This window comes from Hibiscus syriacus, unplaced genomic scaffold, assembly GCF_006381635.1.
Source record: "Hibiscus syriacus cultivar Baekdansim isolate YM2019G1 unplaced genomic scaffold, ASM638163v2 tig00117009_pilon, whole genome shotgun sequence".
Taxonomy (NCBI): Eukaryota; Viridiplantae; Streptophyta; class Magnoliopsida; order Malvales; family Malvaceae; genus Hibiscus; species Hibiscus syriacus.
This window is the reverse complement of record NW_024063521.1, coordinates 543,878-561,265: the sequence shown is the minus strand read 5'-3', so window position 1 is coordinate 561,265 and position 17,388 is coordinate 543,878. Positions and strand designations below refer to the sequence as shown.

General features: G+C 36.6%; 1 pseudogene; it reads right to left on the bottom strand.

Moving 5' to 3' along the window:
- Window positions 1-1,424: 1,424 nt before the first annotated feature.
- LOC120195182 lies at window positions 1,425-2,002 on the bottom strand (annotated as a pseudogene).
- Window positions 2,003-17,388: the final 15,386 nt, after the last annotated feature.

Below are 17,388 nucleotides of genomic sequence, written 5' to 3'. Positions count from 1 at the left end.
ACCTGTTTAGAGGGGAAGCAAGCCTTAAAGGTCCCAGAATGATTCTAATCCGTTATCTTCTATTAGCAGAGATCAGTCCCAGAATGCTTGGCTCGATGCAATTGACCAGGATGCTTAAAGTCGAATTTGATTTAAAAGTCAAAATGTTATATTTTATTTTGCACAATTAATCAATTTGATGAAAAAGGCTTAAATGAATAAATTTTAAAAAGAATCAAATTTTGATCGAATTTTGTTTAGATTTTAAAAGTTTAATGTGATATCTTTTACTCGTATATGGGTACATATACGGGTTAAGAGTGTTACAGTGAGTATATAAACTTCTTTATATATATATATATATATCTACCCGTTGAATATAAAACTTTATTACATACATATTTTGTTATTTGAGATTATTTTCTTTATATTTATGTATATACTTATTTTTTTATTAAAATGTATTATAATATTATATGTGTTTACAAATATATGTCTTTTATTATTTTATGTATATATATATATATATATATATATATATATATATATATATATATATATTTGTATGTGTTACGTGTACGTGCAAACCAACCTACCTCAACGGTTAAAGGGATAATTTTTATTCCAAGATATCCCATATTTAAGCACCAGAGACTACAAGGCTAATGAACTTTCGTTGTCAAATTATTTAGAATCTTTAGAACAAATAGTATTTTATAATCACCCTAAATTAATCATATATATATATATATATATGTTACTTGTACCGCATAAATTACTTCTTATATTTTTATTATGCTGTAACATATGTACTTATATATTTCGTACTGTCGGAACCGTCTTTCCGGTTGGGCCCCGGGATTGGGCTTCGACTTGGATTAAACGAATTGGGTTAGAGTCGCCACCGACCACTTTAAAACAAATTTAGGTGGGTCGGACACCATCTTACCTGATCTGCGTTGCATCAGAAACGTGTCGGGTTCGGTAGTCGATTACGGTTAAGGAAGGATTAACACCCTTAAACCGCCATTTCGGTACCAATTAATTTGTCGGTTGTCTTTATTAGCGAAAATTAAAAATTTAAATTGAAATTTAAAAATTCGGTTCACATTACTTACATTTGATTAGTTGTAAAGTATCCCTAAAGTCAAAAATATTGTTAGATTGTAAAGTAAAAATAAATATGAAAAAAGAAAAAAATATTAATATAAGAAAAATAAATATAATAAATAACAAAGAAAAACATAAGTTAGTAAAAAAAATAATAAATAAAGTAATAAAATAAATAAATAAATAAATAAAAAAGACCAAAACGAATGTTGTTCAAAGATGGGGACCAAAAAGAAGGATTTAGCCACAAAATCTGAATAGCTATGGAGTAATTTACCCAAATAACTGAAGGACCATGTCTAGAATTTACCCCAGTCCACTTCACGTGGGTTTATTCAAAATAGACAAATCATGCCAATGAAACATGGGTCCCAATTTACTTTTATATTTCTCCATTTCTTCTGTCTGGTAAAGTTATTAGCCCGAGAAAGCTCCAAAAAGAATCAGATGGCTTAAAAGCCTTGAGAGCCAGGACACCTTGATTAAACCTTGAAGGATCGTAGATAGTGCACACACCCCTCCTTATATTCTCCTGATAATTCATAAAGGTCTCGATGAGCTCGACTGTCTGATATGAACCCAAAATCGTTGATTGGTGCCATCCAACAATGTTGTTATCAACATTAACCTCCTTCAGGCATCGCATCATCTCGAGCTGATAATTAGCTCCATCAGCTTTAATCTCCTCGTCCTCCCCGCGGACTGGGAAAAGGAAGAAGTTAGTAACTTCAATGACACTGCTAACATCTAAACCAAGAAGCTGGTCGGTAACCAGAGCCGGTGAAAACTCCTTGCAGTGCTTGATTATTTTTAAGATAACCAGCCCTTCGATCTGCACAACTCGGAGAGGCGAAACGACCTCTTCCATGGCTGCAACTTGAAGGAAAGACCTCGCCGTCGAACCCGTTGCCATTGTCGAATGTTAGCAAAAATAAACTGAGGGAAAACGACGACCTCAGCAATATCAGAGAAGAGAAACCCTCCATTTGCTTTTGTTATCCGTTTGTGCAGGTCCCCCTGGCCACACGAGCAACCATGCATCAATAGCTTTGAACCCATGCTCCAGCAAACCCCCACGCTAGAAAGTGAAGGTGGTCCCGATTGTTTCACAACGATGGGGTTTCTTCAATCTCTCTCCATGGCTGCTTGAAACCCACTCGTCGGAGGGATGAATGGAGCAATATTTAGAAGTCTCGATCGCGACATATTTAGAGATATGAAGAGACTGAGAGTCTTGGGGGTTGTTGGATTCGATTCAAGACTATCGGACCGCCATGGGGAGTGGTCGAACTGGAAGATGACCACCATGGCATGGTGGCCAACAAGCGGCCTCTTTGAGTTTGGTGAAGGTGATCGCGTGGGAGAGAGCCCCAATACGGGTTTTGTTTGGGAATAGAAATAGAGAGATTCTAAGCCCCCCCTTTTCCCCCTTTGAAGTGGAACTTCCTTCTCCTTTTTATTGGCACGGTCTGGAGCAAGTGTATTACCTAGTTAGTGGAGTTGTGGTTATGGACGTTGTGGGAGTAGTGGATGGAAGGGGAAAGCAATAGAGGTTCCCTCATTTTTGGGTAGTGGGTAGTTTGTTGGAAATGAGGGTTGAAAATGTGGCCTACAAAATTAAAAAATAAAAATATTATTAACAATAATAATAATAACAATAATAAATAAATATATGATAAAATGTTTTTGTAGACCCGGAAAAAAACGGGTGTCTACAGCTGCCCCTCTTTGCACATTTTTGTGTTAACAAGAATTGGGCAAAGACGAAAAAAGACAATCAGTTTTTGTCTGGTGTTCTCAAATGTGATTGAGCTTCCTGGAATTGGGCCTTTGTTTTCTTCTCGGTTTAAAGATTTCGGCTTGAAAATTCTTCCAGAAAGTAGTTCATCATTGTCATCGAGCTGAATGAAATCGAACTCGTCAGGTCTTTAGTTGACAGATAACCCTTCTAGCCTTGAGTTATGTTGTAAATGATGTGCCTTGGAGCTGAGCGTAGTCGAACTCGAAGGTCTTTGTTGGCAGATAGCCCTTCTCGACTTAAGCTATGCCGCAAATGATGTGCCTTTGAGCTGAGCGTGGTCGAACTCGAAGGTTTTTGTTGGCAGATATCCCTTCTTCGTGAAGTTGAAACCGTAGATGGCCCCTTCGTTGTGAAGTTGAGCCACGAATTAGATATCCTTCGTCGTGAAGTTGAAATACAAGTAAGTTGTATTGTTCCAGGTCCAATATCCTCCGCCGTGAAGTTGAAATTGGCTCTGAAATTGAGAAGTTGTTTATTGACAACCAGCGGTCCCTTCGTCGTGAAGTTGAACTTGCGTTGTCTGGAGTCCAATATCCTTCGTTGTGAAGTTGAAATTGGCTCTGAAATTGAGAAATGTTTGTTGACAACCAGCGGTCCCTTCGTCGTGAAGTTGAACTTACGTTGTCTGGAGTCCAATATCCTTCGTTGTGAAGTTGAAATTGGCTCTGAAATTGAGAAATGTTTATTGACAACCAGCGGTCCCTTCGTCGTGAAGTTGAACTTGCGTTGTCTGGAGTCCAATATCCTTCGTTGTGAAGACGAAATTGGCTCTGAAATTGGGAAATGTTTATTGACAACCAGCGGTCCCTTCGTCGTGAAGTTGAACTTGCGTTGTCTGGAGTCCAATATCCTTCGTTGTGAAGTTGAAATTGGCTCTGAAATTGAGAAATGTTTATTGACAACCAGCGGTCCCTTCGTCGTGAAGTTGAACTTACATTGTCTGGAGTCCAATATCCTTCGTTGTGAAGTTGAAATTGGCTCTGAAATTGGGAAATGTTTATTGACAACCAGCGGTCCCTTCGTCGTGAAGTTGAACTTGCGTTATCTTGAGCGACCCGATATCCTCCGTCGTGGATTTGAAATCGTAGATATTTGGCTTCGAGCTAGATATCCTTTATTGTGAAGTTGAAATCTACTCTCGAGAAAATTGTGAGTTCGAGAGAAAATTTTCAATCTGTCGAGTTGGTCGAAGTGTAGCTTCTTGCTGTCGAGCTAAGCAACCACCATCGTTCTTTAAAGACGCTTACGAATCAAGTATCCTTGACTCTAAAAGCTGCAAAAATCATGTATGCTAAAATGAGGAATGTGATGCACCTAAGTATGTCTAAGATGCATGCAACATGAATGAATTATGTGTTATCTCTTCATGCTTTGTCTGCCAATCTGGTCCATGGAATCGATCGTGCCCCATTTGCTTCTCGAGCTTGGGCTTTACAGATATTTCATATCTGAGATTGTTCTGTTTGAAAATGTTTTTCTCATTTTTCTTGTTTCAGGAGAGAAAATGATAAAAATGCTGTAAAATATTATTCGCAATTGAATCAAGTTATAAACGTGAGTTCAAAGAATATCAAAGGAATCAATAGCTCTTTTAACGTTTTCAAAGTTACAGCTCTTTGACAAATGTTCAAATGGATGGGTTGGCTTTAGCTTGACCTCCTTTCTAAGGTTTTGGAAAAAAATGTCATTTTTTTAAATATCGCAACATGCTTTGGCACTTCAATTGGGTGCAGACAAAATGACGCAACTAGCATGATCACTTACTAGACCTTTTATTTCAGTCCTCTGAAATCTTCTATTTGTTCAAGCTTTGTAGGCTCCTCTAATAAAGGAAGTGCAAAAACATCGGTCTAAAAACGAAATTCTTGAGTGCTCGTGTGTAGTTGACTATAACAGGTGTTTCTTAACTCCCTTAGTCCATTTTACCAAAAATTTCTTGCTTAGATAAATTTGATTTAACTTGTCATTATCTGGCTAGCTGAATCCATAAAGCCGGGGCATTAAACCAATTGCTTTAGAGGGACAGCTTGATATTATAATCACTCTTATCAAGTTAACTGAAGGGTTCATCTCATCACAGAGTCTTCGGCCTGACAAGAGCAGTGGAGCAAACACCGAATTGCCAAGTGTCCGAGCAATGTCATGGTTTGAACGTAATGTACTCATAAGGCCAGGGCTTTCAAGTTTCCTCTATAACCAATTGCCTTAGCGGAATAGCTCAGTTTTTACGGATTTAATTTCTTAAGATTGTTAAGAAGAACCTATCATAGTCTAGGTGTTTTTGAAAGTCAAGGAATCTCATCTTTAGAGTTCAATTTTCAAACAACTGACCTAAACTGGATTCACCTACTCGACTTTTCATTTGTAAAGATCATCATCGTCATTGAACGTCCTAAATAAAAAGCATAGTAATGGTCATATGCAAATGATGCCCCATGTTGTCCGCACCTTATGAAAGGAAAAGGGTATATTGGTTAATTACAAGAGCAGGGTATGGTGTTTGAGGGTATATTCTGGATAAGGTCAAAGTCTTTTTTTTTTATTTTTTTTTTATTTTTTTTAAACATGTTACTTTGTCAAAGATCCGTAACTTTGAACCATTAACAGAGTTTCTTAATTCAAATGGTATTCAAAGAATTGCAAGTTTGCAAATGTGATTTATTGCTCGCCATCATTAAAGCAACATAAATTTATTTAAAAGTCCTTGCAAAAACTTGAGAAAAGAATGAAAAAACAAATCCAAACAGAATGGCTCAAATGATGAAATGATCTTCTCCACTTGGATGCCCCCAAGTTGTTGAAGTCGATCCGATTCTTGTAACGTATTTTCTGTATGATTCTCTTGATTGTGGAGTAATTTTCGATAGTGCGCCCTGGTACTCCGCTATGATTTTCGCAATGAGTGTTCTCATCATACTACCTGGGGTACGGGGCTTCATGGACACCACGTGTGCATCAAACAACTGTTGGTAAAGCTCCTTATATGTCATAGGATCGGAATATTCTCATATGTGAATGCAATGAAAAAAAAGGAATCATAATGCGAATGTAAAGAAAAGTAACAAAATGCACAACATGTCTGAATGTATGATGCATGAAATGTTCGAGGCATTGATCCGAAAAATGTGCCTATTATTCTAATAATCCTTATTGGGGACAAAAATGTTACGTCTGAAGAGACAAAAAACTTTTTTGATGGTATAGATCCTGCACAGCCTCTGGAAAGTTGATTCGTCTTTCGCTTTTTCACCGGTTGAATACCCTGTCGAACCATTCCGGTTCCTTTGGCTAACTTGTGCGGGTGATAAGTTGCTTGCCCCAAAAAGGTCTCGAATGACTGCATCTCCGGCCTTCACTCTATGCCGAGCTCGTTCCAAACGAAAGTGCCATTGGAACCCTTCATCCGAGTTCGTCAGTAACCATTTCCTCGTTGCCCCTGCAACCCTTGCCTCTGAGTATTCTTTGATCACGGTTGGACCTGATTTTGTCTCTTTGTTTATAATCATTTGTCCATTAATGCAGATTATTTTGTTTAACAAACCATTTTTGGTGGATCAACACCTCTTTAAATGATGCGAATGATGAAAACAAAACAAAAGAGAACAATTAATGAAAAAGGTTAGTGATGTGAAATAAAAAAGCAATCATGAAAATAAAAGTCCTACCCCACATGATATCTACCCCCACATGCTTATGATTCCTACCCGGACATGATCTCTATCCCGCATGTTAACTAGTCCTACCGCATACATTTCTAGTTCACATGCTTTGAACAGAAAGTAAGCAGGAAATAATTCCGGCATCCTAGGGTTTGAAATGAGGTTTTGAGGTGGGCTCTAACTCCTTGTAGTCTCCGAGTTAGGTCTAAAAAAACGGTACCGGTTTCTCCTTGGTGCCTCCTTAGGCTTCCAGACCCTTAGTCCTAAACCCATAACGGCTTGTGTGGACTAAGTTAAACTCGAGAGGAAACATTCCCTTATGCCATACGGAGAATAAATTCACACGAAGACATAAGGTATATGAATCCCGAAGGCTACTTGCTAGGCCCGCACGGTGAATAAATTCACACGAAGGTGTCGCTTTCACCCCCACTTAAATAGGGTTTGGAGCTCGGGTATAGAGCCTGAGATGAAAACTTTGAAAATCTGAAATCATTAAAAAATGTTAGTACAACTATTTATTTGAAAATAATCAAAGATAAATAATTGGAATCAAATAAATAAATTAAATTTAACTTGTAATTTTCGCTAAAAAAGACAACCGAAAATTAATTTCGGCCTGACTCACTTACCTGTCCCCAGCGAGTCGCCAAGCTGTCGGAACTGTCTTCGTTGGCCCGGGATTGGGCTTCGACTTGGATTAAACGAATTGGGTTAGAGTCGCCACCGACCACTTTAAAACAAATTTAGGTGGTCGGACACCATCTTACCTGAACGAATTGGGTTAGAGTCGCCAGAAACGTGTCGGGTTTGGTAGTCGATTACGGTTAAGGAAGGATTAACACCCTTAAACCGCCCTTTCGGTACCAATTAATTGTCGGTTGTCTTTATTAGCGAAAATTAAAAATTTAAATTGAAATTTAAAAATTCGGTTCACATTACTTACATTTGATTATTGTAAAAGTATCCCTAAAGTCAAAATATTGTTAGATTGTAAAGTAAAATAATATGAAAAAGAAAAAAATATTAATATAAGAAAAATAAATAATAAATAACAAAGAAAACATAAGTTAGTAAAAAAAAATAAAATAAAGTATAAAATAAATAAATAAATAAAAAAGACCAAAACGAATGTTGTTCAAAGATGGGGACCAAAAGAAGGATTAGCCACAAAATCTGAATAGCTATGGAGTAATTTACCCAAATAACTGAAGGACCATGTCTAGAATTACCCTAGTCCACTTCACGTGGGTTAAAATAGACAAATCATGCCAATGAAACATGGGTCCCAATTTACTTTTATATTTCTCCATTCTTCTGTCTGGTAAAGTTATTAGCCCGAGAAAGCTCCAAAAAGAATCAGATGGCTTAAAAGCCTTGAGAGCCAGGACACCTTGATTAAACCTTGAAGGATCGTAGATAGTGCACACCCCCTCCTTATATTCTCCTGATAATTCATAAAGGTCTCGATGAGCTCGACTGTCTGATATGAACCCAAAATCGTTGATTGGTGCCATCCAACAATGTTGTTATCAACATTAACCTCCTTCAGGCATCGCATCATCTCGAGCTGATAATTAGCTCCATCAGCTTTAATCCTCGTCCTCCCCGCGGACTGGGAAAAGGAAGAAGTTAGTAACTTCAATGACATGCTAACATCTAAACCAAGAAGCTGGTCGGTACCAGAGCCGGTGAAAACTCCTTGCAGTGCTTGATTATTTTTAAGATAACCAGCCCCGATCTTCGAGAGGCGAACGACCTCTTCCATGGCTGCAACTTGAAGGAAAGACCTCGCCGCGAACCCGTTGCCATTGTCGAATGTTAGCAAAAATAACTGAGGGAAAACGACGACCTCAGCAATATCAGAGAAGAGAAACCCTCCATTTGCTTTTGTTATCCGTTTGTGCAGGTCCCCCTGGCCACACGAGCAACCATGCATCAATAGCTTGAACCCATGCTCCAGCAAACCCCACGCTAGAAAGTGAAGGTGGTCCCGATTGTTTCACAACGATGGGGTTTCTTCAATCTCTCTCCATGGCTGCTTGAAACCCCTCGTCGGAGGGATGAATGGAGCAATATTTAGAAGTCTCGATCGCGACATTTAGAGATATGAAGAGACTGAGAGTCTTGGGGGTTGTTGGATTCGATTCAAGACTATCGGACCGCCATGGGGAGTGGTCGAACTGGAAGATGACCACCATGGCATGGTGGCCAACAAGCGGCCTCTTTGAGTTTGGTGAAGGTGATCGCGTGGGAGAGAGCCCCAATACGGGTTTTGTTTGGGAATAGAAATAGAGAGATTCTAAGCCCCCCCTTTTCCCCCTTTGAAGTGGAACTTCCTTCTCCTTTTTATTGGCACGGTCTGGAGCAAGTGTATTACCTAGTTAGTGGAGTTGTGGTTATGGACGTTGTGGGAGTAGTGGATGGAAGGGGAAAGCAATAGAGGTTCCCTCATTTTTGGGTAGTGGGTAGTTTGTTGGAAATGAGGGTTGAAAATGTGGCCTACAAAATTAAAAAATAAAAATATTATTAACAATAATAATAATAACAATAATAAATAAATATATGATAAAATGTTTTTGTAGACCCGGACAAAAACGGGTGTCTACACGTACCCATTGCATATATTTTATAAATATATGTAGCATACAATTATTATTTTTCATATTAAGTTATAATTTATAAATAGTACATATATGTATCGAAAAAAATCTAGCTTTCTCTCATTGGTGTGCCATTCATCTCTTTTTTTGTCTTTATTCATCGACAGTAGAACCGACTTCAATGTTGGTTATTGACTATCATATTCTTTTTTGTCTGATTCTTTTCTATATTGTATCTCTATTTTTTTTTCAATAAGTATACATGTATGACACGTTTTCATCTGTCTTAATGGCACATTTTCTTATGCTTTTTGGAATGTTTTCGGTTGTTTGGCATGTAATACCACAAAATTTTGTTTAGTGACCAAAACATAAATTTTAAAAGTATAGTGACCAAAGGATAAAATTGGGAAAAGTTTAGGGACCTAAGTGGTAATTTTTCCAAAAATAATTTTCATTAAATAAATGAATAGTTCACCCCCAAGAATGACGATTTCGTGGGAATCATATTTCTTATATGGATTTTATATTAAAAGCTATAAAGTGTTAAAGTTCGATAAAATTTTGATAAATCGAATCGACTATAAATTTTGAGAAATTTTGAAGGATGATAAATTAAGCTTAGAAATACTATTTCTACATTTTAAAATGATGTAAAATAATATGGATCATTGGATTTTAGAAATTATTTTCATGTTCAATTTGGCTCGTTGGATGATAATGGCAAGATTGAAATATGTGGAAAGTTGTATGGATAAAGTTGTCTTTGACTTTGGAAGATGATAACCAACATGTGGCTTGGTATGGATGTAATTATCAAGTTTCATTAATGGTAAAATTGTCATTTCCTAATTGAATGAATTTTAAATTCATTTAAGCTTAATAAATGACAAATTAAAATGAATTTAACTAGAAATTTCATGAGACCAAGCTCATCTTCATCATCCATTGTCGTCCACTCCAACCCAAGGTGAGAGATATTTTATTTTTCATTTTTAAGTATTTTTCTTTGGATTTTGGATCGAACCGTGAAATAGAATATTGGTCTATTTGAAAAACACTATCATTTGATACCATTATTGCATGCTAATCTTACTTTAATGTTAAGATCTAAAATTTTAGGGTTTATGTTCATGTTAGGGTTTTATGAATTGATGATGGATTTTGAGGTTATTGATGTTATAGAATCATTTCCAATCTTGTTTGGATTGATGAAATTAGATTGGGGGTTTAATTGTAGTAGTTTTGAAATGATGATTAGAGGTCGATTTCATGCATGAAACAAATTAAAATCAAGTGAAAATCAAGAAACATACCCCCAAGATATTCATATTAAGCTTTTGAAAGTGAGAAAAATTATTTAAAGGTTGAAAATTATGTAAGAAGAATTCTACAAGCCTTAGAAAGTTATAAGGACCCTTTTGTAATTTTATAAAAGTTGAGGGACATATTAAGTAATTATGAAAAAGTATGGGATCAATGTGTAATTGTTAAATAGTTTATGTATTATGCTGGAAATTAATGTTAGTGTTGAAATTGATGTTAAGATGTGAAATTGGATTATTTTGGAAAGTTGGTAAAAGTTGAGGCTCAAATCACAAATATGGAAAAGTTGGGAACTTAAGTGAAAATGTTATGTGAAGTTTGGGTAAATTTGGATAAAAAGGGACTTTAATGGTAAATTTGAAGTGTTAAGGTCAACATTTATGTTGTGACATGAAATTTGTATCGAATGAGTATCGGAAGATTTTTAGGAATTTATTTCCCAATGTGTGCCTATGTTAGATTCTAACATGCTATTTGAATTGTATATGTTTTGTAAATGGTGTCCATTTATATTGTGATTGAAATAAATATCAAGAAATATTAAAACTAAGGAGAAGCTTAAGGATGCAATGTGAATTTCTAAGGAAGGTTGCAAGCTAAGGACGACGGGTGAGTGCATATTTAATTTGTACTTATGTTATCAAATAAACATTGGCTTACGATGAGCCAGTGACAGAGTTGCTATGGTAAGAAGTGAATCTTAATGTTATGTGACATTGTGATTTATTTATATATGTGCATTTGGTGAGCTACTAGAATTAGTGAATAACCTAAAAATGCAAATTGGTGAAATCTACCTAGATTTGTGATTTGAACAATAAGTTTAGAAAATCATCATAAATTCTACATAAATGATTATAGGATGATTTTTATATTTTTAGATTCATATATCAGTCTAGTTTTGTTTAAAATAAAAGGATACTGATTTTGAGGAGTATACAAAAAGATATGAATTTTAATCGATGATAGGCTAGAAAAAGACAGCAGATTCTACTCAAAACAACTTCTGTAAGTCAACTTTAAAAATTCACTATTAGTTGTACAAATTGAACTAGAAGAAGAGCCTTAAATGGTTATATTCTTATTTGAGCTAGTTTCCAGTGGTATAAACAAAAATAATTTTTAAGTGTGCAGATTGATACAAAATAATATTTCTTTAAAGATAGTGCAAACTACCAAAATATGATTTTGTGATCAATTTTATGATCGAAGTTAATCAAAAGTAAAGGAGCAAGCTTAAAGATTAGCGAGGCTTATATTTTGACTTGTATATATAAGCTTCAAAGTGAGTGCAATGCATGCCTGACATTATACATGGATGTTTTATACATCATTAGGAAGACTTGCAATGAGTCTACCTTATTTACATTGGCAAGAAATTTATGTCATTTATCATATATTTGACATATTTTAAATATGTCAAAGCTTGAATATAAAATGCATTGATCATTGGTTATTATATATGATTTCATCATGAATATATATTATGTTTATTACGAATATTATTTTGAGTATGAACTGCCCAATATTAAAATATCTTAATATACTTTGCCATGGATGGAATAAAAATAGACTATATGCCCAAGTAAGTCATTGAGGGAAAGGGTATAGTTGGCATGCCATAGAGTTCAGAAGCAACTTCATAATCAATTTACCACTAGAGTGTATACCCAAGACACTTACTACATAACACTAGAGTGTATACCCAAGTGCATATATTTAACTCGAGTATCCAGGGTCCTTAGGGTTTAAATTGGGCTATGGTTTATTGGTTAGTAAATAATAAATAACAGAATATGCTTATGAGCTTATGTAATGAATGACAAGTGTATTGATAAGAAATTTTATATTCAGTTTATATCATGTTAATATATATTGTAACATGGTTGGAATACAGGTAAAGTAATTAAAATGCATTGGACATTGTTACTCATTCACATTTATGTGTTGCATTGCCTTGAAAAATTCTATGATTGCCTCGCTAAGTGTATACTTAGTGTATGATGATTTTCACGCGTAGGTAAAAGATAACGAGAAGTAAGGAGCTGAGCTTGACATTAATCATCAGGGAAGATTTACAGGTATCAATAATGACATCCTATTGTATTCTAAATTTTCTAGTTGGAATGTATACGAGCAAGAAATGTAACCCCCTAGACCCAGCCTATGCGTTACTACTAGGTATAATGGATTATATTAAAAATTCTTTAAACATTTTCTAAAATGTTATTCGGTAATTTATAATATTACAAATAAAACCTATAAAATATAGTAAACAAAGATAAAAACCAAACTCGTAATTATAAAACTATAAGAGACTAAGTAAAATAAAACATGCCCTAATTTTGTATTACGGTAATTCGAATACCAGTAGTAAATGTCATAAAATAAGTACTTCAAAATAAAGGCACATGTCACTGAAATGAAATCAACTTGGAAGATAAAATCATTACAATCAGATGGACTACAAGAAATATGTCGATCCTTCAAGTGCCAGGTTCGGGGTGCCTATCCAAAGGTATCTGAAAGGGGTAAAATATTTTTGAAAAGTGAGCTAGGGCTCAATGTGTCCCCAACAGTGCAAATAAATCATAATGGTGAAATAATCAAGTAAAAAATTTCATAAATATCCAATAAAATTTTATAAATATCATAGTGAAAATAAATTTTTAAAAACTCGAAGTCACCCTCCTCCCGTACACCATTTTCAGTTCCCCAGAGCTGATTCCATAAGGCTTACCTTATACCCAGAGGATATAATGAGCCAACCTAAGGAAACACCTTGGGCCTGAGAGCCTACCCAAGAAAGTTCTCGGGGCCTCGGAGTCTACCCAAGGGTCACCTTAGGTCCGTAAGGTACTACCAGCTTAATCAGAGTTGAACCTCCATACTTCAGTATCCTACCAAAAAAAAGTATCTCAATAAAAACATATTACATAGTAAGAAGTAATTTTCCATGAATCTGAAATCAGCATAATCATATTTGCAGTGAAAACAATTATCCAGATAATGTATTTCAATCAGTCATAGTTCATAAGTAATCAACCAGTAACTCAGTAAATCAATAAATCATTAATATCATTGAAAACATATTTCATAACAGATAAAAATAATCATGCAATACATAGGGAAAAAGCCTTGCAAAATAAAATCAGATTGTAAATCTTTTGATCACCGGCCTCGCCACGCTCTATAGCAGTGCTGGAACCTAATTCATAGTAAACTGAGCTAATATCAAAGTAATATTCTAATCTATGTATTCATAAGGTTCACAGGTCATACGGGTAACTACTGGCTCATGAGGTCGAATTAATATAGAGAAGCTGGTTCGAGCTGTCGAGCGATCGGGAGAGTCTCGTGTACCTTCAAATAACAATATCTGATAAGTCTCTAACTTTAATTTAAATTTTCATAAATAAAATACTTAAGTACATATGCATGCTCGGGTTTGATGATCAATTTGGAGGCTTTAAGGTTTGAATTTGGCAAAACGGACTTCGGTTTCGAACTCAGGACGTCGAAAATCATAAAAAAATGACTTTTCAAAAAAATTTGACTTATTGGTCAAAGTCAATGGGTTAACTCAGGCGCATTGACTCGGTTCAGACCAGTTTGACTGGACTGGTTCAGTCTGACTGAACCAGTTTTAGAAACCTCTTGGACTAGCGGAGAAGCTCCACGCGCACTGTCGGCGCTTGCGGCGGCGATAGGGCCATTTTGACCAACTGAACTCTCCTTGATCAACTACATACATGAATTTAGACAAAAATAATCCATTTTCAATGAAAAATACGCCAAAGTTATCATAAATCAACCTGGAACTTACCCCGATGGTGAATGGCGAAAGAGGAGAAGACGACCCGTCGCACTGGGCGGGTTTCGTACGCATGCCAATGGTGAGTCAGATGGTTATTTTAATGAGGCGAGATGGTCACTGGATCAGACGGAATCGAAGGAAATCCGATGCGATGAGGGTTATTTCATCACACATTTGAGTACCAAATTATGACAAACGACGGTGTGTCATATCAGAATGAGGGTCTGGTTTTGGTCACGGGTCGTTAGCGAACCGAACGAGAGTAGTGGTGTAAGCTGGGGTGCCCAGACGACGGTGCATTGAGGTGATGAAGGAGAATGACACTAGGGGTTTGAATGGAAATTGAAGATTCAATTTGAGAATTTTTGGGGAATTTTGGGTATATATATCACCTCGGGTTTAAACGTATAAATTATATATTTAATGAAATATGACACAAATAGTTCCCTAGCCTAGTGGTAGGGGCGTGGGCGACCTTACTGGGTGGCAAGGTTTGAATCCCCACAACCACCTAACCCATTTTTTTTTATTTTTTTCTTTGTCAACACAAAATGGAAAAATTCAGGGTTAAGTCCCTAAACTTCCTGCAGCTTCTTAAAGGGACCTTCAAGTTTCAAAACCATACAATTTGGTCTTTAAATTTACTTAAATTAATTTCATATTTTTAATTTTTCTTTTATTTTAAAAGCGGGGTTATTACAATTCTCCCCCTAAATGAAATTTAATCCTTAAAATTTACCTAGAGAAAATAGATGCAGAAACTAAGTCTTTATGGATTCCTCTGTCTCATAGATGGCTTATGCAGGACCATAATTACTCCACTAAAACTTGACCATTGAAATACACTTATTTCTCATCACTCTCTCATCTCAATCCAAGGTCTAAACAGGCTCCTCCTCACAGGATAAATCTGGCCTCAAATCAACATCTTCTAACTGAAAAATGTGGCTTGGGTCTGGATGATAGGGCCTCAACATATACACGTGAAAGACATTATGGATACAATTGAGCTGGGGAGGAAACTTGAGCTGATATACAACAGGTCCTACTCTCTTCAGGATACAATATGCTCCAATAAATCTTGGACTTAATTTGTCTTTGTGCCCAAATCTTAGCACTTTATTCAATGGAGACACCTTCAATAAGATCTAATCTCCAACCTCGAACTCGATGTCTTTCCTTCTCTGATCAACATAAGACTTTTACCTGTCAAATGCCTTTTTTGGAGGTCATAAATCAATCTGATCGCGTCCTCAGTCTTACACACTAACTTAGGTCCCAAAATCTTTCTATCATGCTAGTCAATACAACATATCGGGGTACGACATCTACAACCTGAATCACCCGGTCATATTGACCATCAATCTACTCAGCTTAGCATACAAACGATGCTCTCTTAGTGTCTGCAGAACAATCCTCAAGTGCTCGTTGTGCTCTGCCTCATTCCAGGAATAGACCAGAATATCATCAATAAAAACCACTGTGAAATGATCTAAATAGTGCTGGAACACACATTTCATCAGATCCATAAAAGTTGCATGAGCATTTGTCAAACTGAAAGGCATCACTACGAACTCATAAAGCCCATATCTAGTGCAAATGGTAGTCTTCGCAACATCTGACCCCTTAAACTTCAACTGATTGTACCCGGAGCGAAGATCAATCTCAGAAAATATAGTATCTCATCGTAATTTATCGAATAAGTCATCAATCCTAGGTAGTGGGTACTTATTCTGAACTGTCAACCTATTCAACTTCTGATAATCAATGCATAGCGTAAGCGATCCATCCTTCTTTTTCACGAACAGGACCGGAGCCCCCCAGGGTGATGTATTATGTCTGATGAAACCTTGATCAAGCAATTCCTACAACTGGACCTTAAGCTCCTTAAGTTCCTTTGAGACCATGAGATAAGGTGCAATGAAAACAAGTTCAGATCTAGGATAAGTCTCAATCTCAAACTCTACCTCTCTCTTTTAGGAGGTAAACCTATCAATTCTTCAAGAAAGACATTGGGAAACTTACTAACTGTACAAATATCCTTAATCTTAGATAAGGAGTCTTTCGTGTTCATGATACAGGTAATGAAAGTCTCATATCCCTTCAGGGGCATTTGACCGATGACCAAAGTCGATACTATATTATAAAGATAGCCTCGACGGTCGCTAATTAACACAATAGTCCGACCATCGGAAGTCTTTAGAGTAGCTCTCTTGAACTCACAATCTAGATTGACCCGATGTTATTTCAACCAGTCCATCCCCAGAATTAGATCAAACTCCTCTAAAGGATGCCCCATAAGGTCGGTAAGAAAAATTTCACCTTGAACCTCTAGAGAAAAATGTCAGAATACCTTATTCACAACCACTGATTGTCCTACTGGAGTCATAGCCATAACAGTAGTCTTAGTGTCCTCAATTAGAATATGAAGATCTCGGGATACAGAACTTGATACATAAGAGCGTGTGTAGCATTTTCTAGTAATTCAAAGTATGGTACAAAATAACTAGTAAATGTACATGCGATAACCTCAGACTCATCTCTGTCATCTCGACGTCTGATGGCATACACCAGAGCTGGTTGTCTAGCCTCCAATATTGTTGGTCCTCTAATCTTCTAGGGTCAGGATCTACTGTCTGCCCTAGATGCTGATTCGAAAGTATTCCTCTAACTACAACCTCTAGTTGGGGTTTAAACTAAAGCTTGAGAACTCGTAGGAGTTTGGGTAGTTATCCACTCTGACGAAGCTAGCTGTGGACAGTCCCTCTAGAAATGAACAGTGGATCTGTAATGGAAGCAGACACTCATCTTTTTTATGAAACTCTCCCCCGTGTCGATTTTCATAAAATTCACAAACAGGCACCTGAGGCATACCCATAGAACCACCTCAACTAACAGCTAAGGGTGGAGGTGTTGAAGACCTAGAACTGGCATTGCTTCTCTGGGGGGTCGAAGTGCAACTCCTCTTCTCAGGACATGCAGAAGACTCAGTTGGGCGGGAAGACCTCTTAGGTCGCTATCGATCAACACCACCTCTAACAGGAGCCAAGGCCTCCACCTCCTCTGCATCATTCGCTCTATTCAGTAGAACAT